General features: G+C 40.7%; 1 protein-coding gene across 1 annotated transcript in view; it reads left to right on the top strand.

Annotated features, from left to right (window-relative positions):
- The window catches only part of CHN2 (chimerin 2), a 290,676-nt gene that overhangs the window by 2,256 nt on the left and 263,878 nt on the right, over positions 1–24,542 (top strand). The gene's annotated exons all lie outside the window — the stretch shown is intronic.

Below are 24,542 nucleotides of genomic sequence, written 5' to 3'. Positions count from 1 at the left end.
CTCTCTGGTCCCTGAAAACTTTAATGACAAACCCTAAAGGCATAGCTGATAAGACATTTAGTGTAGTATACAGTCGTCCGGGGTCAAGAGGGTCTTGAAATCCTCAGGAAAATACTCAATATGTTAATATTGTATTAATTCCTATTGTGTGTGGGGGTGTGTGTGTGTGTGTGTGCGCGCACGTGGGTGTGTGTTTTATTACAATCACCCAGACATTAAACTCCGAGAACAATCACCTGGTTGGGACCACTGGACAGCAAACCTGTCATAAATAAGCCATATCTATAGATGTGTAACTAATTTAATCATAAATGCAAGGTGAGTTTGACCAAGGTACGATTGTGATGTGGCACAAGGTGATCCCTTGAAAGCCGTCTGTTATCTTTTTTGGCAGGTTCAGTTCCTGGGAAATGGCACCTCCTTTCTTGATCACTGCCAACTAATCAAAAGCACAGTGTTGTTAGGCATATGATAGAGTTCAAGTTGCTGGTAGTAGCAGCCAATGGGGCAGAACAGTCATATCTTATTAAGAGCAGCAACAAGTTGACTGCCTGTGGTTTTAATTCTGAGAACTCAGCAAATGTTACAGCGTATTTTTAGTACCCCCAAACCACTGCTGCTGCTTTTCAATTCATTTTGGTCGACTAACATTGAATTTAAAATACAGTGATGTTGGCTTACGATTAGCATATGGTTAGCCCTCTCGGAAAGCTGCCCACTAGAAAAGGGACTGGGTGGGTGGAGAGGTGGCCACAGGAAAGAAGAATGGAAAAAAGACAAGAAGGCCGTATGCTTATGAGATTTACTGATGGCATAAATTACAGATGCTGTGGCATCTGAACATTCAGATCTTGGTGTAGCTTAAGGAACCTGATAGAAATATTGAATTCGGGCTTCAGAAAAATACATGGGTTTGAAGCCACGCAGTACGAGCTTTAGATGTTGGTAACTGCTTTGCAGATAGGATGGAGATGCTTATGATGGGTCTCCTTCCTGCTTGAGTTACCACTGTTTTAAATCCTAATGGGAACTGGGAAATTACGTGAACACCAAAATTCAAAAAAGTGGGCATGGGTATACTATTTGTTGTGGATCAGACTGGCCTATGAGCTTATATTGCTTAATACACCAATTAATCAGATGCTTTGTCTTGAAAAATACAAAAAGCTGTAGTTCTCTTTTTACGCACACTTACCCATCGTGTGGATCATGAATAATTCAGACAACACAAGCAATTCACACCTGTGAGAGGTGTTGGGCATTAAAGAATAGAGCCTGTTTGTTGTGGCAGCTGCGTTCTCCCAGGCAAAGGCCAGATTATATGAGAAAATAGGGCACTCTATCAACGTATTGATCACCTTTTTCCGCATAGGGCCTATTATGTGCCCAGAAGTAAGTTTCTAAACGTCAGTTTCAAGGAGGCTGATTGAGGAACATATTTTTAGGATCCCCTCTAGTTCTAAAGTTCTGGGATTATTGTTCTTGAGTTCTGGCTGCCCCCATTTACCAGTTGGGTAATTTGGAGTGAGTTGCTCAACTCTCCAAGCCTCAATGTCCTCATCTGTAGATAAGGCTAATGTTAATAACAGGACTTACTCATAGGAATGCTATGTGGTTTAAATGAGATAGAGTGTGTAGACCAGTTAGCCCAGGATGTGGCACTTAGTCAATGTTTGGTGTTAATAAATTTTGCTCCTTTGAGGAATGACATAGAAGGCATTTCATGGCTCAGACTTTAGGCACAGAAATAAGTCCAACACACATAAAATTTGCCTCTTACATTGCATGTTAAATTTGATCTTGAGGTCTGAGGTCCATTAAATAAGCAGTCATTAAGTATATTTTAGGTTTCGGGCACTGTCCCAAGAGTTCGGAATAGAAAGATGAATTAGGATCCTTTCCCTCACTGTCCAGCCACAGAGACGGACGACAAATAGTAATCTATATTCCTGTTGGGTAGAATGACTTATGTGGAGGAGAGTGCGAGGAAGAGAGTGATTCATTCCTTCAGTAGGCAGGAGTCAGTGGAGGTGGCCTATGAGTTGGGGCTTAAAGGATGAGTGAGATTTTTTCCCCCAGATAGCAGGAAAGGCATTTCAGGAAGAGGAAGAGCATTTCGGGAAGACCTCCAAGGGCCTAGAGGTGGGGAAGTCCATGGCCCAATTCTCAACTTCCTTATATCTGCCGTTGATCCATTTTGAAGGTGCTATCTCTTCTCTGGATGGTTATACCTATAGACCCATTAGCAGCATGGTGCAGAGAGGAGCTAGATCACTTACTAGTGCTGCTGATGTAGGTAGGAGATTTTCTTTCCATTCGAGTAGCAGTGGGTTTGATGGAACAGCTCCCTGGAAGCCTTAGGACATACTTGGGCAATTGAGCAGGAAAGAAGAAACTGTTGATTCTGTAGTGAGTAGCATATGGAGAGGTGAACTCAAATAATATGGGTTAAACCTCTCTTAGAGGAATAGATGTGGAAGATTTAGGTTTGGTTGTGTTTGCACAGAGAGTAAAGATCTGATAATTCACTCAGTAGTAAACTCAAAGTTATCTGATTTTCCTGAGAATATGTTCTCACTTGCTGTTGTTGAACCACAACACCCAAGTGTGTCATTTATTCTGCATTACCAACTGAGACATAACAAATGAAATAATCAGGTTAAAATTAATTTTTAAATACATTTTCCAAGAACTGTTCAGAAATTTTCTTCTGGAATATTCAATTATGTGTGGAAGAAATTGCTTTGGCTTTGTTTTAATGATAACTGCTAGTAATTAAATTTCACAATCACCTAGATTGGCAGGAAGGTTTGATTACGTTTATTATTTTAAATGGAAAAAAAAAAAGATTGCTATCCTTAAGCTTTTTACTCTAGCCTGTGGTACTTGATTGTATTCTGAAATAAAGAGTGGTTGATTTGCAAAATAGTTTTGCTAATAATCATGGGTAATACTGGCTTTTATAATTGAAAGAAGAACTTCTTACATTTTAGTGATGTGATTGCAAAATGGGTAATTTCACAGAGTAAAAAAAGAAAGAAAGAAAGAAAGAAAAGAAATCAACTCAAGTAAAGTAATAAATAAAAAAGCTATGAGATGTTTTCCAGTAACTGAACAAGGTAAAAATTAAATATTAAAGGGACACCCAGGATAAGAAGTTGTTAAGATTTGAGAACATTAAACACACTGTATTATAGAAATGAAATCAATGTAGACTTTAAATTACAATGCAAATGGAAAAAGGTAAAAATCAGTATTTATGTGTAGAGTCATTGAAACCTTAATTAGGAAAAGAACATTCCTAAATGAATTGAGGGATTTATTTCCCCAGATTTTATACAATAATAATGTGGGCCAAATAAATAATGCTATTTTCTGCTGTCATACCGGTTTGATCCTAGAAGTGATATATAGAAATTTTCATTACTCATTATTGGATGGTCAGAACCAGTGACATTTACAAATCTTTTATACCCCCAGATGCAGAAGGTTAAAACTGAACTATGATAATGCTGCCAATGTGTAATTAGAAACTCCATGGATCTAATACTGCAAAACAGAATATCTTTGTTGAAACAGTCATTCAGAGAAGTCTACTTTTGGACCCCCGAATTATTCAGAAATATTCAATTTTGTGTGAAATAAAGGTCTTTACCTGTGTTTTAGTGATAACTACTGGTAATTTAATTTCATAATCACCTAGAGAGTCAGAATGATTTGATTATTTTTGTTATTTTAAAGCACCAAAAAAATTGTGATTTCTAAAAAATTGCAAATTAAAAAAAAATCACAAAGCTGAAATTAATATCCTGAAAGAAATCATTCACTCAGATGAAGAGTGTTGTTCTTTGCTGTTATTCTGGTGACCTTCCCACACCTCATTTTTACTTACTAGATTTTTTTCACTGCTCCTTTGTGGGAACCCAGATGAACCCAGTGATACGAATCTGAGAGGACAGACTTTTCTTAGGCATGACTACCTGCTTGTCGGGTTTGACAAGGGCCCACTGATAGGTGTACTCTTGCTAAAATGCCACCCCCCCACCTTTCCCACAAACCCCGTGAAGTGTTTTCAAAGACACTGCCATTTCAACTTTTAGGGGACACAAACACCAGGTATTTTTTGAGGCCAGTCCATGTGGGATTCAACTGGACAGTGTGTTCTCTGAGCTGCAACCTGGGGCTTGGCCCGGGTGTCAGCCTGCTGAAGGCCGTCTGCTGCTCTGCGGGATCTCCTGTTTTTGTGCAATGGTGAAAATAATCGGACACTGGGTTTGGAAAACCTATGCATGAGCAGTGTCACGTTGGTATGTTTTGGAAAAGAGTTATCTGCCAAGAGATCAAGATTCTTGCCAAGATAGTTAGAAGCAGAGAAAGAGAAAGGGACCTAGTGATAGACCTGTGATTGATAGAGTCCATCTATCACCCACCCATCATGTATCTTTTATGAATGTATTCACATTTCATGACTCCTGATGTGTATCATTTAATTTTCAAAATGAATGACTTTCTTCTTTCCTTTCTTTCTTCTCTTCTTTTTACTTTTCTCTCATGTAATTATGTTGGTCAGATTTCTATTTAGAATTTTTTTTTTTCATCAGCCCTGCATTTGGTCCTTACTTGACTATTAGTTTCCAAATCCTCTAAGCAGCTTCCTGCTTCTCTCTCCATTTGCTGAGTGGGAATGGAAGCTGGTTTTGTGTTGCTTGCATGGATTCTGGTCAGGGGATCAAGATGGATACCTGTATCTCTGGTGCAGGCTGGTTGGTGTGACAGAAAAAACTCACGTGTCTCAAAGTTACTAACAAAAGCAGAGGTTTATTTAAAGTCTCCATCACTAGAGGGAAATCCAGTTAGGAATGTGCTGGTCCCACAGGCAGTCTGGTCTGCAACCAGACCCATGTGTCTGTTCCCTGGGATCTGAGGCTGAAGACTTGGCATGCGTGCACTGCCAAGTGACGATAAAACTTTGCGGCTCTGTACCCAGGGAGAGCCATCCACCAGCTGCTTGTGCAAATAGCCTGCTTTTCTCCTCATTTATTATTAATCGAACACCTTTGTGGGGTCCAATCTTTGAACAGTCTTTACAGCATGGTCTAATTACAGCCTTGCCTTGCTTCAGTAGCTTGGCCTGTCCAAATCACCCAACCTCAGCCATCGCAAGAGTTATTTCAAATCATCCAATGCCTAAGTTCCCATAGACATTTTCTAATAAAGGTGTTCAGTGAATAGCCTTATTTAAAATATAATCACCCAAGGTCGGAGGTTACGTTGGTTAAGATTCCTGGAATTGAGACATCGTCTATGTATTTTGTGTGGGCTGCCAACTACCACTTGCCTTGGTGGGCCTGCTGGGGAGAACACTTTTTCAAGAAAGGCTACATGCCACTTGCCTGGCAGAATCCACTAGATGTAGAGAAGCAGTCTACATCCTTGAGCTGGCAAGAAACCTCATGTTCCAAAATGTGTCTTCGTTACATGTTGCAGGAGGAGCCCTAACCTCAGAGTCAGAAGATCTGGACACTGAAACCTTTGACCGAGGCGTTGACCAGGGCACCTAAACCCTTAACTAGGCTCTTAAAGAGCTTGAAGCCCTAAATATGACCCTTAAACCATTAACCAAGACTCTTGAACCCTTAGCGGAAGTTTCTAAATGGTTAATGTAGGCATTTAAACCAGATACTTAACTAAGCCCTACAACTAGCTAACGATGTGACCTTTGGTGAAATCAGCCTTTCTGAGCTTTAAAACCTGATGGCAAACAGCAGGTATAACAGCCTGTTTCCCAGAATTGACGTGAGCATTAACAGGGTTGATGGAAGGATGGCCTCCTGTAGGCCTGGCTGTCCTATCTGCTCAGTAGATGCCGATACCTCCTCCTGCCCTGAACATCTTTGAGCTTCCGTTCTCTTGCTGCTTTTGTTTTGTTTTATTTTGTTTTTAAGATTTTATTTATTTATTTGACAGAGAGAGTGAGAGAGAGCACAGGCAGAGGGAGCAGCAGAGGGAGAGGGAGAAGCAGGCTCCCCCACTGAGCAGGGAACCTGTCAAAGGGCTCCATCCGGACTTGAGATTGTGACCTGAGCCAAAGACAGATGCTTCACTGACAGAGCCACCCAGGCGCCCCTCTCTTGTCTTTAAACCAGATTTCTGGTGGATTCATCCCACACGGTTGTCATTCCTGAAGTATAGTATTTGGGAAAAGGCTTAGTAAACTGGAAAAGCAGCTAGCAATTCTGAATGGTTTTTATGTCTCACTCTGTTTACATGGAATCCTCGGGGTATTTCTCTGAGGTAGACCACGAATCCCCTTTGCAAACAAAGGCATCGGTTCAGAGGGGGCACAGAGATTGGATTCCCGGTGCTAGGATTGGAGCAATGTCTCCTTCATTTCAAAGACTAGGATTGTTCGTCTTGAAACCTGAAGGGTTCATTTTTTATTCTATCTTGTTTTTAAAGTGTCTGACATAAAATTTAAGGCTGAAATGCATGCTTATTGTTAACAGAGAAAATACAGTAATACAGTTGTGCTTTATTTTGTTACCCTTGACTCACCTCCGACCTGACCAAAGTTTATTCTCACTAGCGTTAGGGACTGGGAGGTGTTACCAAGGGAATGGTCTGTAGCGAGATCCCCTGGGGGATTGGGTTTCTGGATATCAGTACTTAAGAACAGTCTCATGAGGTGTGAGGGGTATGTAAGTGTTCATCATATTAGTCTTGCAACTTTTCTAAGGTTTGAAAATTTTCCAAATAAAAGGAAAAAGATCGGGGGGGAGAAAAAAGAATAGTTGTTACTTTGCATTTAGTTGACTGTCTTCACGGGAGTCTTAAAAGCATTCCATTTTGTGTGTGCTCATCAAATCTTGTGATCTCCTTATGAAACTCTCAGATTCTGAATCCTCGGCCTGAAGACTCTATACTTGTTAGCTTCTATCTTAAGTGAAAAGTATAGGAACTGAAATTACAGAAGGCGTTCTGGTAGACCATGTGCAACACTTCTTACCTGAGAATGTTTTTTTTTTTTCCTCCTGATCTGGTTTGACTCTACATTTCATTACAGGTTTCAAGGGAGGAGGGGACTTGTAGGTTGTTCTAGCAGATTCCAGAATTATATAAGTAAGAGAATCAGGTTCAGAGGAGCTCCAAGAACTGCTCAGAGCCGTTCAGCTAGTTGACTGTGGAGCTAGATCTGGAATGGACCTCTAGGACCCACGTTTCTAGAATAATCATCCTCCATCCCCTTTTCTGGCTCATCCTAAGGAGTAGCATTATCCTTAGAGAATTTCTTACAGCTGGGTTTCCCCCCCTCCCTTGTCTGGCTTCATGGAACCTGTTCTATTTAATTATTTAATATTTTCAAAAAAGCAGTCATAAAGTGCTTTGTGTTTTACATGAGCCTTGGATCTCAAGGCTGATATTGTGCCAAGAGTGGCATAAAGATTTAAGTGACCTAGCCCCTGCCCTAATTATAGATAGTTGTGCTATCCAATATGGTAACCACTAGCTACATGTAGCTGTTTAAATTTCAAGTTTAAATTTAAATTTAAATAAATTCAGTTCCTTGGTTGCATGAGGCACATTTCAATGCTCAATAGTACCTGTGGTTGCTGGCTGCCATATTAGACCATGCGCAAATAGAACATTTCCATCATCCTGTGGAAGATTCTATTAGACAGCCCTGGTAGACAGGGAAGGTGGTTCTAAGAGAGGGACATTACTAACGTAAAATTACTAAGCTACAGATAGCAACTTTGATAGAATGTTCTCCCATTCCTATATTTGTTATGCTGCTTAGGTTATATTTCACTAACTTTGCAAATTGACTTTTTTTTAAAGTAATTTTTTTCATAACTTTGAGGGGGACTGTGGAATGACAGCTGGAGGATGATGTTGGGGAGAGTAATTAAAATGTTTATAAACTCTTCTAGTCTTCAAATTGGATTCAAGCTTTTTAAAAAATGGTCTGTAGTTGGGGCGCCTGGGTGGCTCAGTGGGTTAAGCTGCTGCCTTTGGCTCAGGTCATGATCCCAGGGACCTGGGATTGAGCCCTGCATCAGGCTCTCTGCTCAGCAGGGAGCCTGCTTCCTCCTCTCTCTCTGCCTGCCTCTCTGCCTGTTTGTGATCTCTCTCTGTCAAATAAATAAATAAAATCTTTAAAAAAAAAATGGTCTGTAGTTTTCCTAATGATAACTCCCATTTCTTTTTTTGAAAAAAGTTCTACAGTGAGTTATAATTTCACCCTCAGAGAGGAAGAAAAATGACCATGTCCGGAAGTAGTTTGGACCTTAAAATTGTATCTATTCCAAAACATCATAAAGAAAATAAGAAAATTGTGAATGTGTGGACTGAGGTTGCTAGTGGCATATCCAAGCTATGCTATTTAAAGGAGATTTTCTACCAACTTGGCCATCAGCAAACCATTCGCCTAGAAGTATTTTACTACTGCAAAAGACCCACATATGGGGCAAAGCAAATCCATCGGTTTTTAGAATATAAGTTAGCTTTGGGAATCTTCAGCACATTTAATTGGAAGAAAATGCATGCAAATAAGATGCAGGAACATGATAGTTCCTAAGAAAAGGAAGCTGCCCTCCTCCTTGAACTTCTGTTACCATCTTCAAGTGCAACAAGCAAATGGAAAGAAAGGTAGATGGTATCTTTAAAGGGTCAAACAACTGTCAAGACAAAGGTGGAGGGGCTCCTGGGTAGCTCAGTTGTTAAATGTCTGCCTTTTGCTCGGGTCATGATCCCAGGGTCCTGGGATCGAGCCCCATATTCAGGCTCTCGGCTCAGAGAGCCTGCTTCTCCCTTTCCTTCTGTCTGCTACTCCCCCTACTGTGCTCTCTCTCCTCTCTGTCAAATAAATAAATAAAATATTAAAAAAAAAAAAGACAAAGGTGGATATTGAGGCCACTGGATTCAGACGTAATAGCCAGAGGCCCATGGCATGTACAGCTTAGTCCTTTTTGACATAACTCAGATCATATGTTTAGGGCAGTGTGAATCACAGAATCACTTGGGTGGGTGATCACCATCTATAATTCTTTTCTCATCAGAGACTGTGTACCTCAACTTCCTCTGAGGTCTGAGCACTGGGTCCTTTAAGGAAACAAAGCCTGCATTCCTTATTTATTTGACATATTACACACAAACAAAATAAAGTACTTTTTCTTTTTTTTAATGATTTATTTATTTGAGAGAGAGAGCGAGCATGAGTAGGAGGAGGGACAGCGAGAGAAGGAGAGAGAATCCTCAAGCAGACTCCCCAGTGAGCTTGGAGGCCATCATGGGGCTCAGTCTCATGACCTAGAGATCCTGAGCTGAGCCAGAATTAAGAGACAGCCGCTCAACCGAGTGAGCTACCCAGCTGCCTCTAAAGTGCTTTATCTTAAATAATTTTGCTTCTAAGAAATACACCAAGAGATCAATGTTTGGGACAACAAGGGAACAGGGAACAGGGAGTGTGGTTTGAAGGGTCAGTTTTCTACGGCAGGTACTAGAGTGTGTGCCTGCAGCACTGGCCTCCAATAGTTGGACCTCGAAGAGTCTTAAGACTGAGCACTGTACTGCCTTATCTGGTAGCCATGTGGGCTGTTCAGCTCTTGAAATGCACCCAGTGTGACTGGAGATGCACTGCCAGGGTTTGAAGACTTAGTACAAAACAAAAAGAACATAAAATATCTCATAAATAACCTTGTTATATGGGTTATACATTGAGATGATAACATCCTTCAGATATTAGGTTAAAGAAAAGATACTGTAAAAATTAATCTCACCTGTTTACTTAAAAATATTTAATATGATGGCACGCCTGGGTGGTTCAGTTGGTTAGGCGTCTGACTCTTGATTTCAGTTCAGGTCATGATCTCAGGGTCGTGAAATCGAGCCTATGTCAGGCTTCGCACTGAGTGAAGTCTCTGCCTAGGATTCTCTCTCCCCTTCTTCCTCTCCCCCTGTCCCTGCTCATGCTCTCTCTCACTCTCTGAAATAAATAAATAAATAAATAAATAAACAAACAAACAAATAAATAAAATCTTAAAAAAGTTTAACGTGGCTACTAGAATATTTAAGATTAGAGATGTGGCTCACATCATACTTGTATCGGACAGCCCCTGGTCTGGGAGTCCCTAGTGAGGATGTTCTCACAGAATTCACCACACAGATCCTGCTGATTCACTCACTGCTCCATGGCTCCCGTCATTGCAGCCCTGCACACTCTCTCAGCCTGAAACACACCCTCCCTTCAGCGTGGCCCGGTTCAGCCCCCACACGCAGGTCCCTGTGTTGTCTTACTGCCGGACATGGAAAGGTATCCTTCATTTTTGCTGGGTGTGTATAGAGATTTTGACATGAAGTAAAATAAAGAAGGACAGATTGGAACTTCATCAGATTCTTGTTGATACAGGTTTTGTGCTTTGTTTTAAGGCTTTACTGTTATTCTAGACTTTACATATTTACTTGTTAGATTTACGGGCACTCCTCCTCCAAAGAAAGCCCGTAATGCTAGGAAGTTGGGTAGAAAAGTTGACAGAACAAGGGACACAGTTTTCTCCTGACCCGAGTAGGAAATTCTTACCTGATAATGCTTATACCAAGGCTTTTGCCATGAATATGCATATGTGTATAAAACATGTCTATGTGTGATATATGTCTGTGTTGCACACATATATGTCTGTATGTGTGTGTTTATGTGTATATGTATACACAGAAAGCAGAAGTGGATTAGGTTTCAAACAAAAGTTATTTCCGAACTAAATACAGAATATATAAGCTAATATCAAGGGAAAAGCAAAGTCAAGCCTAGCATTACTTTTAGTAATGAAAAAATTCACTTGGGATTATGCTAATGATGTGTTGATATTAATACACATAATTTGGCTGCCTAATATTGATTTAAGTTGCTCATTCAAATTCACTTTATTATAGAAAAATTAGCCATTTTATTTTATAGTGTTTGTCCCTGCAGACAGTGAAACCCTTAAGCCATGTTTATTGGGTAAATAACACTATTTTGCTGACTTTCATATGCAAAGAGAACATTACTGTGTCTCCCACAGGAAGTGCCCTATGAGTTATTACTCTCTGGCTGGTTAGTTCAAGCCAGGTGTCCTCTCTGTTATCTCCCTCATGATCATTGTCCAAGGTTGAAGGTACTGTCCGTGGTCAGGGGGCCACAGAATTTTTTTCTCCTATGTGATGTTAATATGTCCATGGCTTGAACTTGATCCACGCGAGAGCCCTATGTTTGTTTTAAGGACCGACATTAACCCACATGCCTTTTTTCCCAAATATTAATTCTTCCTCAGAGAAAAAAGCAATTGACAGAGGCTTTCCAACTCTCTTGAAATAATACCAGATTAAGATTAGGAACATAACCACAGCAAATCCTAGGCAATTACCAATGGAAGACATGATTTGGAATTAGACAATGTAATTTGTCATAAGAATGTAATAATTGCCATACTACTTATTTAGTTCAGCGTTCTAACCCCAGTAATAGCACTAAGGGGTATTTTGTAAAAACGCTCAGCAGCCTTTCAAGGAAGAGATGCCCTGCAGACATTTTACTTTTCATAAATATCTAACGTAAATCTGTCATTCAGGAATTCTTGTAGACATGTTTCTGAGAGCATATGTAATTTCAGCTTGTGGTCCTCCTTATAGCAATGAGTTCCTTCCATTTTCCACCCCTAGAGTGGACTGGTATTTCTTTTTATTGCTTTATATTTCACTCTCTGAAACTTATTTCTAACATCCATTCTTGGGTTTTGTAAATTATTGTGGGTTCATTTGAACCCTGGACTTCAAGAGTGGTGTTGTGTGTCAAGTGTGGGAAGCTGGCCCAAATACCAGCACCAACTGGCTATGGTAATTTGGTCCCCTCTGAATTTTCTGGTCCATAAAATGGGCTAGTACTTGTGAAAGAAACTTGACAATTGAAAACTTGTGAACAAAACTTAAGACTCTCTGGTCTACGAAATTTCATTCTTCTATAGATGCTCTATTGGTCCCTTTTTTTGGATGATAAATGATCACTCAGAGTTCATGATGGTCTAGTATAACTTGAAAAATCTCCTCTGAATATATTACCTTGCTCTTCACCAGCCTTTCAAAACCTTGACATGTAAGCCCATGGGTTTAGAATTTCTCCACTTAGTGTAAGATTCCTCTGTGCAACCCACTTTCCCATAAACATTTTAAATTAGCCCAGACGAATCTCTCCTCCAAAGAGACACCATTGTTTATACTTTCTGGTCCAGAGGAGTGGCTCTTTTTTAAAATTAAATTTGATGTAATAGCCAACCTATGCAAGTAAATCTCTGCAACAGACATGGAAGTTAGAAAGCACAGACACAGAACTCTCATAAGGGAGTCGCTCAGTCTGGGAACATCACTTATCCTTGCCTCTTCTCCCTTCTCCTTTCCCTCCCCTGTCTTCTTTCACTCCCTTCCTCCAAAAGTAACCACTATGAATGTCCTGTTTACTATTACCTTGGTTTTCCTTCTTTAAATGATTTAAAGAAATAATCCAAAACCCAGGCTTCACAAAGACAGATGTTTCTGTGTATTTTGCTCACTGCCAATCTCCAGTACCTAGAACAGTATCTCGCATGCAGGAGGCAGTCAGTAATTGTTGAGTGAATGAATTTGTCTATATCCCAAACAATCTATCATAAGAATGCTGCTACAGCCCCTCCTTTATCTCTTACATGTAAATTAGTTCTGTAAGGGCATCATCACCGGTTCACATTAGACATACACCTTTAATGATTTTTAGAACATTAGGTTTTTTTTTTTTTAAATTCATAATACAGATTATTTGCACTTAGGTGCAATAGGAGACTCGCAACAAAATCCCATGGACTTCTCTGGACCAGGACCACTTCTTAAACTTGATTTGTAGTTTTCAAGTACTTTTTAGGAGTGGATAACCACTCAAGGAGTGTAAGTAGTAAAGCTAGAGCTGAGCAGGGAGAGCTACAGAAAAGATTTTAGAAAGCGATACAGTGCAAGTGCTGCAATAGGGGTGAGCCTTGAAAAGGTTATGTGGAGGAAGCCAATTACAACAGACCAATAAGTATATGATTCCACCCATATGAAATATCCAGAATAGGCAAATCATAGAGGCAGAAAGCAGATAAGTGATTTCCTAAGGCAGGGAGGACAGGAGGGAAACTGGAGTGACTGCTAATGAGTATAGGTTTCCTTTTTGGTGGTGATGAAATTGTCAGAAACTGACTGTGGTAATGGTTGCACATCTCTGTAATATACTAAAATTCATTGAACTGCACACTTTTAAGCAGGTGAATTGTAGGGTATGTAAATTCTGTCTCAGTAAAGCCGTTATTTACAAGAGACAAAAAAAGATTGATAGAATAAGGCTGAAAAGGGGAAAAGGTTATAAAGTGAGTAGACTTGATCCATACATCAAGTTTTCCCTGATGGATACTCATAATTAGGAGATATTCATTACATAGTCATTGAGAACACATGGGGTACACCCTCCTCTTCCCATTTTTATTTCCACAGTTGTCTTTCTACTGACAGCCCCTGACCTCCTCAGAAGGTTCCACAGAAACGTGTCCTCTGTGATTGGCTCCCAGGGTCAGCTCGACAATGCCTACTTCCCCAGTGACCCCAAAGGCTGGTGTCCTCCCTCTGGCTGAGGAATGAGGGCCAGCAGCAGGTCTTCTCTGCTGATGCTGGACAAAGAAATTAGTGCATTTCTCATGACTAGTTAATTAGATTTTTGCACAGCTTTTCAAGCCCTGGGCACAACTCTTACATGCCATCAGTGCAGAACGCGAGTCATCCAGGAACCCAGTTTCCTACCATGTAACCTGGGTACTGCAGAGTTTAATAGTACAGTGATGCCTCTGTGACTGCCTCCAGACGCCCCCACTGGGTGGATGCACGTGCAGACGTTTCCAGGGGCATCATCTGATGGCTCTTTTGTTGTTTCTAATCAAAGAATGGGCACCCTTTGATCACGTCAGATCACAGCACTGCACTCTTAGTACTGTAAATACTTCGTTAGGAAGATGACACAGGTGCCATTGTCTCAGATATTCTGATAGTGTTTACTTTAACCGTGAACAAGAAACATGCGTTTGATCAGATATGATTTAAAATATGAGTATTTCAAATATGAAGTTTTCCAGAACCACATAGAGTTCAGGATAATGAATCCAATCAATAAGCATTTGGAAAAGTAGCTGCTGGCTTGGAGGGCCAGGTGTGGGGAAAAATCCCTCTCCTCTCCCTGCCAGTGTAGTGACTCCCAGAATAAGATACTTTCTTCTGGTTAGAGGAAGATCTGGCTCTGGCGGGGAGCTTGTGGAGATAAAAATCGGCATTTGGGGGGAATAGAGTCCTGGTGTGGCCACTTCCACGGGCAGCCTTCAATCTTCAATGGCCTGTAGGAGTTTATAGCAAGGCTGGCTCCCCTTGGAACTGTTCATATCTTGTCCTTCTTACTCCTCATGGGACAGCAAACATAGGCACCCCCCAAAGTACAAACAGATGCCTATACATGGGAGCGCGAAGGCAAGGCAAGTACTGAAACATCCTCTTCCCTGAGGTCTCATTCCTAGTCTTTTCCTGGCACCCAGGACAGGAAGTGGGTATGCACTACAGTGAATTTGTTGTTCCGTGTCCTCCCTCGGGGGAACTCTGGCTGCCTTGTGCTCCCTACAACAGCAGCACACGGCCGCCAAGGTATTGTGGCAGGTGGTGGCCTCTGCACCTGCTCTCACCTATCACTGCGGGGATGGATTTCATTCCCGGCCCCTCCCACAGCAGTCCCGCTTTAACCACAGTTTGGCTTACCCGTCATCCACCGCGCTCAGGAAGCGGCTTGTCTGTCGGCTTTCTGATGCATCAGCGGGAGGTTGGCGGTAGCCTAACTCTGCCCTGCCGTGCTTAGGTCATCCCATCCCGTGCGCATGTCCTCCCCTCTTACCGTCCCGGGAAGAAGAAGGGTGAGTACCGTGCAATAATATTTGGAGAGAGACATCACGTTGACATAGCTTTTATTACAGTATATTGTTATAATTTTCTGTTTCATTAATTGGTACTGTTTTTAATCTCTTACCGGGCCTCATTTATAAATGGAACTTTATTGTAGGTTTGTATGTATGGGAAAAAAGCAGTATGGTTTATTACTCTGCGGATTTAGGCGCCCACTGAGGAGGGTCTTGGAAGGTATCCCCCACCCCCCTTGGGTAAGGGGGGTGGGCACTGTACTTTTGAATGCCACAGACCAAGATTTCCCTAACAAGAGGTGCTGTCATGCAACTTTTCTCATGCTATCACCAACATGCATAACACATTCATGCCTCCTCACTTCCGCCGTAGAACTTTCCAGGGTGCAATTATTGTATGGGTTAGGATGTTTCTGCTGCAAATACAGAAAGCCCTGAAAAGAAGTGGGACGTAGGATAACCAAACACTATGGCGTCTGACTCTGTCGGCTTCTCTGCAATTCTCTTGGCTCTGTCCTCTTGGTGGAGGGCCTTTGTCCTTAGTTTCCCTCTCCTTTTGGTGTTAAGATGAGAGAAGCACTCCCTGGCATCATAGTTAGGAAGAGTAAAGGAGTACAGACTTCCCCCGCTGTCAGAGAGTAGATGTCCTATGAAATCTTTTGTAAGCCACAATGACATAAAGCGAAAAATCATTTACCATTAATTTATATGGGAAGATTTGTGAGCATTCCCAGACTCAAGGAATAAACCTCTCTTTGACATTTTTTTATACCTTAGAACACATCTTGCTCATGGATATACAAAATAAATCAAGATAAAACACAGAGGCTCACAGACACCATTCAAAGCTATCTGGCTAGATGCTGAGTATAGTTTTGGGGGACGGAACTTGGTGGGACCACGCTCGCTGCTGGGGTTCCACACTGCCTTTATAACTGCTCACTGCAAAACGTATGCTGAATGCTATCTGTGCTTTTCACGTCTTTCTTTCTTTTCTTTCTTTTTTTTTTTTTTCTTTTTTTGCAAAAGCTAAAATCCTTTTTGGGTTTCTTTTGGTTAGTGAAAATGTAGGTTAATGTAGGTCTTTTGTAAAAGAGAAGTGGTGTAAGGCAAACTTTTGAACAACGGGCATACCTGTAATCTCTTTCTCCTGACTGTGTGAAAAGTGAGAAAACCTTTCTCAGAATCTCCCCTTCTCCTACCCAGCTTCCTCTTGCCTCCTGGGTCACAGTTTGGGCACATGCTTATAGGCAAGGCAATCCCTGGCAAGGAGACTAGGGTTTCCCTGATGGTGTCTGTCTAGTCCTGACCTCCTTCCTAGAATGGGCATGGGACTAGACTCTTCCAAAAGGGTGAGAACACCTGAACAAAACAGGGTTCTGTGAAGGAGGACAGAGGATTCAAGAGTGTCTGGCAAAGTAATGTCACAAATGTCCTTAGCCTTTGGAATCTCTAAGGCCACCACAGAAATACTGAGGGTTTTAAGAAACCTGGCCTCTCCCACTCAAAGGACTTACTATAGTCTAGTTGAGAACAAAACAACTGGTGAAAGTATTTAGTCTGTAGTAATATTCACTTTGTGACCAAAATGTTTCTGCTTCCCTTCCAAATTAAAGTGACTAGCTTTTACTGATGCCTTGCTTTCATTGGTTAGTGCCTTATGAATTGAAGTACTTTGTTTTATGGTTATGGAAAAATACAGAATGATTCTAGATAGATTCCTTAGCTCTGATGAAAAGTTGGACAGTGAGGATTGAAGGTTTTGATTCTTTTTTTAAATTTTATTTTATTTATTTATTTGACAGACAGAGAGATCATAAGTGGACAGAGAGGCAGGCAGAGAGAGAGGAGGAAGCAGGCTTCCTGCTGAGCAGAGACCCCAATGCAGGCTTGATCCCAGGACCCTGAGATCATGACCCAAGCCGAAGGCAGAGGCTTAACCCACTGAGCCACCCAGGTGCCCTGAAGGTTTTGATTCTTGACTGACTTTAACATCCCTGGGCCTGGTGTAAGTTGGACTGGTTTTATTAGAAATTCAGGGAATAATAGTAGATAATTCAACCACTCCTGGTTGCTATGGCAAGGAATTTTTCAAGCTTTCATTTATGAGAAATAGTGATCATTAGGAGCTCTTTGTTTTTAAAACAGAGAGCCTTGCAAATTGTCAAGGCTTGAGTGGAACAAATAGATGATTGGCACCTAATTGGAGAAAGAATCTCAGGTTATTTCTGAAGAAACAAGACCAGGCAGACAGCTTTTGGAGAGCAGATTCCCATTTGTCATTTTTATGGCAGGCCAGGGTGTGTAAAGATCACTCTGGACAAGGACCCATATGACCCCAGTCTATGGCGGTTCTGGCTCAGCATTTGCTTTTCATATGGCCTGGGGCAAATTACATTATCATTTTGTAACTTTTTGATGCTCGACTGTAGAATTATTAGGTTGAACTGATCATCTTGAGGGTCTTGAAAATTTTATGATTTTCTGACTCTGCCTATTTCTTCTGGCCGATTTATAGTGCATTGGTGGGATCCCCAAGGGAACAAGGCTCCCCCACCCCCACCCAACACACATTGTTCACATAGCAATTCCCACTGGCACCATTTGTAGTAGGCACCCCGGAGTAAGACATTACAACTACTGGGGGTCTGTGCTGCACTCACATTTCAGCCCTCTGTCTCTAAGTAACCCCGGAGATTTTCCAAGGGTGCTCCAGGTTAGTATTAGACAACCTTTTGGAATGCGACTCACACTAAGAAATACATTTTATATCACAGGCCAGCATACACACATACCATGCACGCACACACACAATTCAGCATATATTTATTGAGTGTTTTTACTTGTCCTAAGTGTTAGAGAGATTATTGCAGTGAACAAAAGAGACCAAAAAATCCTGCTTCTTGTGAAGTTTCTCAGTACAGAGAGATGATAAGCAAAATAAACTATAGATTACATATAGTTATAGAGTATGTGTAATCTGTCCAATATGTGCATCGTAATTTTATGTAATTATGGTATAGAAAATTCACAGTTTGTATAATATGTTTGACGGTGATAGATTCTGTGGAGAAAAACAAAGAAGGAAGGGAAATAGGAAATACTGGGGTGGGTGTGGGGCCTGAATGTACATTGTGTGGTCAGGGAAGGTCTTACTGAAAAGCTGACATTTGATGGTGAGGCACCCAGCTGGCAGATCTCTGGAGGAAGAGCATTCCAGACAGAGGGCAATTCCAGATGTCCGGCTGCGGGAATGTGCCTGGTGTGTTCCAGGAACAAAAATAAGGTCAATAAGGCTGGGGTGAATAAGAGGTCAACAGAACTGGGCAGCAATGGGTGACAGATCATGGTGGGTCTTGTAGGCCATAGTAAGGACTTTAGATTTTGCACTGAGTGAGCTAAGCTGTCCCTGTAGGGTTTGAGAAGAGTGACATGATTTGACTTGGGTTTTAACACAACCACTCTGGCTACTACAGTGAGAGCTGACTAAGCACAAACATGCAGAGACACAAGTCTGGCAAACAGGGCATCTCCCTTCCCATGTGATGTGCTCTGATCTTTTCTTTTCTATTGCATTTGAATTTATTCATCTAAAGACCGATCAGGGCCCTCGAATCGATTTCAGAGTCTGCTAAAGGGTAGCAACTGGCTATTTGAGAAGCAGATTATAAATTGGTCTAGAACCCCTAGATGTAGTAGACTGTGTTTTCTTGCTCAAGGCATGGTTATGGCGTACCCAGCACTCAATGGAGGCCTCATCTTCGTATTTAATCATGGTTTTCAAGGGGCTTTTGTTATTTTATTTTATTTTTTTAGCTTACACCGAATAGCACTATTTTATTGAATGATCATTTAAAAGTTTCATCTTTTCCTATAATACATATCTTAAGTAACCTTTCCTAGAGAACATTTCAAATGTATTTAACATAAAGAGAAAAGTATAATGAGCATCTCATTAACCGACTTCAACAATTATCAGTTTCCATCAGGCCTGGTGTCCTCTAAACTTCACCTGCATCATTTGGGTGAGATTTGAAGCAAATCTCAGGTCCAATATAACTTCATCTATAAATATTTCCATGGGTATCTTAAAAGACAGGGAAGCTTTCTTAAAAAAATGTGCCATGTTACTATTAGTTTAACCGTGCATGCACACACATGCGCGCACAAACACATACACACACACGCACATGCTCATGCCATATACTTACACTTATTTCCCTCCTCAGAATAGTGAACACAGGCACTGCTGATCAAACTAAACTCTCCCTTTTAGTTTGATCAGCATGCCTGTGTTCACTATTCTGAGGAGGGAAATACAAGTAGTTTTAATGAAAGGAAGCTGTGGTCATACTTTTTGGCTCCCGATTCTGTAGATAGTGTTTCTAGATACCCGCAAAGTCTCTATTTAAGAAATACTTTCTTACTTTCAAAAACGAGTCCATTTTCATCCTGTTCCCCTTTTGTGCTTTCATTTCTACTTAAATATGGGCTCCTTTTCTATGGCTCTTGAGTAATCAGTGGCAAGCAGCTTGAGAGAAGGTCCTGGGTCTCACCATCTTTGTACCGCCCAGTGGCTTGACATGGTTCCTGGCACACAACCGCCCTCACATTTGTGTTAATGTTTTACTTCCTTTCTAAATGAAGGATTGGAATAACCTCCCCTCAGCCCTCTGGCCCATCACTCCTTTGGTCATATGTTGCAAAACCTGACTTTTCTAGGAAATCTCTACCAGCATGGAAAGCTTTCTGGATCATTATAGACTTGTTGACAGAAGCCTTCAGGTTAATGTCAATGCTTACAGAGCACTTTTTGTCCCTTCTATTCCTTGAGTTTGTTATCCTCAGTCAATAGGGTGTGGTGTTTGTCTTCCTTTTGTATCTACCCTAATCTCTACCAATTTATTGACCAGAGACCAATTTGGTATGAGCTACATTACTAAAAACACGATCATTTCTAAATATATGTTATAGTCATAACTTCAAATGGAGGTAAATAAATATTTTTATGTTTGAATATACAGTATGTACTAATGCTGTGTTGAGTATCCCTTATTTACCTAATTAATTACTCAAATATTCTATCTATAAAATTGGTGAGGTACACAGCAGCATTCTGAGTCTTAGTATTCTCATCCTTGCTTTCTCCTTCCTTTTTCCATTCTTTTTTCCATAAAAATTGAGTGCATATTTGATGCGGGCCACCATGCATGGCTCTGGTGTCATAATGGAATAGGAAGCAGCCTCCTTGTATTTCTTGCTTAGAGTGTGTCCTTGGTGCAGTGTCACTCCATAAAGGTAGGGACCCTCCGATCACCAGTGACTAGCAGAGGTTCTGCCACTTTGCAGCTTCTTAAAAGCATTTTTTGGATGAAGAACTATATGAATGGAGTCATAGCCCTCATCAAAGGTATTTACAGTCCAAGGTGTGGTCATGAATGTGGACTTTGTGGCACTTTGCAGAACTTGTAAAGTCATTCTCAGTTACAAACATTTATAATTAGAAACACTTCCTTTAAGTTGCTACCCCTCCTGGCCACTGTCTTCTGAGTGTCTTGTACCCTCTTAAAGATGCCAGAAGTTCTGCATGGGGATCCTTACAAACAGAGGTACTGGTCTGGCCTCTAACCTGAAAACAAGACGGAAATGGGAGGCTGCCCAGTGCACTCATTATCTCTCCTGCATACACAGTCTGCTAGATGGGGCACTTCCTGGTTCTCATTCTCCCTGCTTCTGAAATGTCATGGTCTCAGGAGGCCTCTTGGATGTCCTGATTAAGGTTCTTGTTTAGCCTGGAGGCAGGCCTGTAGTTGTAACTTCTTACCACGAGGGAAGCATTTTTTAAAACCAGCACACGAGTCAGTCTGTTTCCCAAGGCTTTTTCTTCTGAGTTACAGTTTTATGGCTTTGCTGTGCCAGGAGACATTTACTACTGGTTAAGCAGGAATTAAAAATACTTGTTGCTATGTCATTCCAAGGATTTGCTATGGTGAAAAGTAATGTCTTCAGTGTGTGTGTGTCTGTGTGTCTGTGTGTGTGTGAATATCTGTGTTTAGGCACATGCCAGGGTGGGTCGGCAAGTTGCTGTGTGCGTGCACGAGTGTGTGTTTGTGTCTGTCTAGGGCTGTGTGTGTCAGCATATGTGTGTGTCTTTGTGGGATGTGGGACATGTGGGTGTATGTATTTGTGTCATAAGACAGATTGAATTTTCAAGGGAATGAACACATTCAGAGGACCATAACCCTATGGGACAAGGCTTTAACTACTATCTTCTCTTCTGGTTTTAAATTATTTACTCTTTTTCCTTAAGTGACTGATGTTGAATCTGAAAGAGTTCTTTTAGAGGTTGGAAATGATATCATTTAACATTTTAGTGGTTATGTATAATTAATCTTACTTATGTAAACCAATTATTTTTAATCCCCAGGTGAAGTTTGTAGCTGAGCCTACATGTAATTCTCCAGGTATGATGAGTGACAAGATGTAGAATCAAAAATTCAGAGAAGCAGCTCTTTTGGGGGGCGGGAACATCTTTTTTTTAAAAAGACATTTTAGTTGCTTGGAAGAGTCCTTGTAGATTTCCTTCAAAATTAAAAAAGCAAGAGGAAGAGGAAATTACAATTAATAGTCTTCAAATTCCAATTAATCTCTCAAATAGTGATTAATTTCCAGAGACACGGAAACTCTGCAGTATATCTGAGAGGAAGGAAAAGACAATTAAGGCTGGGGAAATTGGTAGAGGACACTCGGGTAGGTGGAGGTCCCATCAGGATTCAAGACTGCACTAGCATTGAGATAATTGACAAGGTTGGAAGCCTGCCAAAGCCATAGCTCATGTTGGCTCTTCTTAATGGGACAAATGTGCCCATTTTGAAACCCACTGGCCATGTTTCCTAAAATTATCTATTTTTTTTTTTTATGGAAATACTCAAATAAGATCTGGTATCAAATAAGAGTGCTTTCTTTGTCACCTTTTAGCTAATCATTTGGATGAGATTTTGCCCTCTGCCCTTGTTCATGCTTAGGGCATACTTGGGGCTCTGCTCTCCCTAACACTCTATCTCAGGAAACTGGCTCAGGTTTCTGTTGGTTTATGATAGTGGGTGCTTTAAATTTCTGAGACCTCTGACGTAGCCTGGAAATCACAAGGACCCGTCGATGCATCAACTTTTTCCTCTATAAAGGAAAAACTGCAAAATTTTTGGTGCAAATTATTGAGGACAGGATAAATTGGAACAAAGGGATAATTAGCATGTTCTCATAGAGCTGTCTGTACTTAGAAACATAATACTGATTTTAACATGCAGATGCTAAGTTCGAATTAGTGAGTGGATTTAGTTTTAAACCCTTTGAAAGCGATTGGTATGTACCTGAAGGTTTAATTACATGGTAATGAAGATGATGTTAAGTTTTTACAGTAGCATGGCTTTTGATCTGCTCTTTCTCCCCAGTTTACTAACAGTCCTCATTAGGGGGAGAAACTCTTCAGAGAATGAGGAATATATATCACAGTCTCTTGAACTTCTAAACGTATGCAGAAACTTTACAGAAATAATGGGAGTAAACTAACCATTTGTGGTCAGCTGGAAAACTTAACTTTCAGAGATATGACCAGCTATACTGACCTAGAAAACTAAATAAGCAGTTTGGAAAATCTGGTTTGTACGTATAATTATTTTCATATTATATCAGGCTGCGCCTTGCAAAGAGCAAACCGCAGTAGTTATCTGACCTATTGCTCTACCCTTGCCTTTTCTCCAACACAGTAATTATGTAAGACTCAGCATGTTTTTCACTAAGTATATGTATACGGGACATTCCTTAACTCCAGGAGCCCTCTATCTGGAGGTCACTCAAGTGCTCTGTACCAGTCTCTCAGTCTGAATGGAAAAGAAACCTTAAATCGGGACCAATGGTAACATTTATGGATGGGGAGGACCACTGGGAAAATAAAAGTATTTGGCATCATTAGCTGAAATGTCTCAAAAGTTGTGATGAATCAGATATTTTTAATTAAAATAGAAAATTAATCTTCAACATGAAAGAGTCTTAACAATGCTTTTCATTTGAATATAAATATTTAGTTGGGATATAGGTAACAGGATGTCTGTAAGGCCCTACAGTCCTTTGGGTTTACTGTTTTTAATTCTGGTTCTTCCTCTAGGAGCTTGGAGCAAATAAGAATGATTTCCTTTAGACTGTATGCATGCTTCTAAAGATATCTGAATAAAAGATACATTTCTGATAATTTACCATCTCAGCTTCATCCCTTGGGCAGCAGGCTGAAATGCAATAACTTAACCTGAATGTGAATTAATGCACACATGAAAGAATGTATGTGTCTCTTCCTGGATTTGAAGGCACTGACAGAAAAGCAGTTTCATCAGTAGACTCTGGATAGCTTATCATCCTGACTAGCTAGCATAGCAATTAGAAGACATTTACCTTTTGTTTAAAACATGAAAGTGACGGTGGAGTTCAAATATTCATAAAAAGAGGCCTAGCCCATAGCTTTAGCCCTCTTAATCTTACATATAAAAAGAAGACAGTTCAAGTGAAACAATGACTTGGAAGTAATTATAAAGTTATGAAGGGTCCTGAGCCATTTTAATCTTATGTGGGATTGTGACATCCCCTTCTACCCAACCGCCCCCCAGCCTTCACCCCACACAATAGCACCTCTGTTCTCAGCTCCTGGTTTGGCCCTTTTTTTTTCCTTTAGGTTTGTGCTGCAATCATAAGTGCTAGATAGTGTAAATTATGCTTAGTGAAGGTAGGCATGAGGATGGGTGGAATCACATAATATCTGTGTTAAAAGGTCATGTTCTAAAAAACCTTTAAAGGCTCACAGACTGATCTGGTGGTTCTTCATCCTCATTCACCAGAGATGGTTTTTGGAAAAACAGTGGCCTAGACTACATTTAAGACCTAAGGCATTAGAATCTCCCAGAAGTAAGCCTGAGTGATACCTATAGGCTCTCAAGATAATGAAACACCCAGTGTTTCCCCAGTATTGTGAATGATGAGTTACCTAGAGCCTGTGACAAAGGATGGTTCCTGATGCCTGTACCACCTGGAAGTTTGTTGGAATTGCAGAATCTCAGGCCCACCCCACACCTACTGAATCTGAATCATTGTTTTAATAAGATTCCCAAGTATTTTTAATGTACTTTAAGTTTAGGAAGCATTTACTAAAAGCCATTAAATAAATGAGAGGGAAATAAGATAACACAAGTGATTAGGACCATGATTAAGTGAAGAAAAATATATCCCTGCAATGAAATTTGGCTAACTTAAATGAAATTTGGGAAGAGTTTTTGATGACTTAGGAAATGCTTATACTAGAAACTTAACTGAAAAATAAAGGATTGTATAAACAATATTACATTATCTATACACAAACATGAAAGAATTTCCATGTTTAAAGTCCTGGGAATGTGGTCTAAGTGGCACTGGACTTAGCCTTCTGTTACAAAAAACTGTAAAAGCTGGATATAAACAACTCTTTCAGGCATTGGATAAAAACCAATACAGAGGGGTGCTGGGTGGCTCAGT

Source organism: Mustela nivalis (genome assembly GCF_964662115.1).
Source record: "Mustela nivalis genome assembly, chromosome: 12".
Taxonomy (NCBI): Eukaryota; Metazoa; Chordata; class Mammalia; order Carnivora; family Mustelidae; genus Mustela; species Mustela nivalis.
This window is presented reverse-complemented; position numbering and strand designations above follow the sequence as displayed.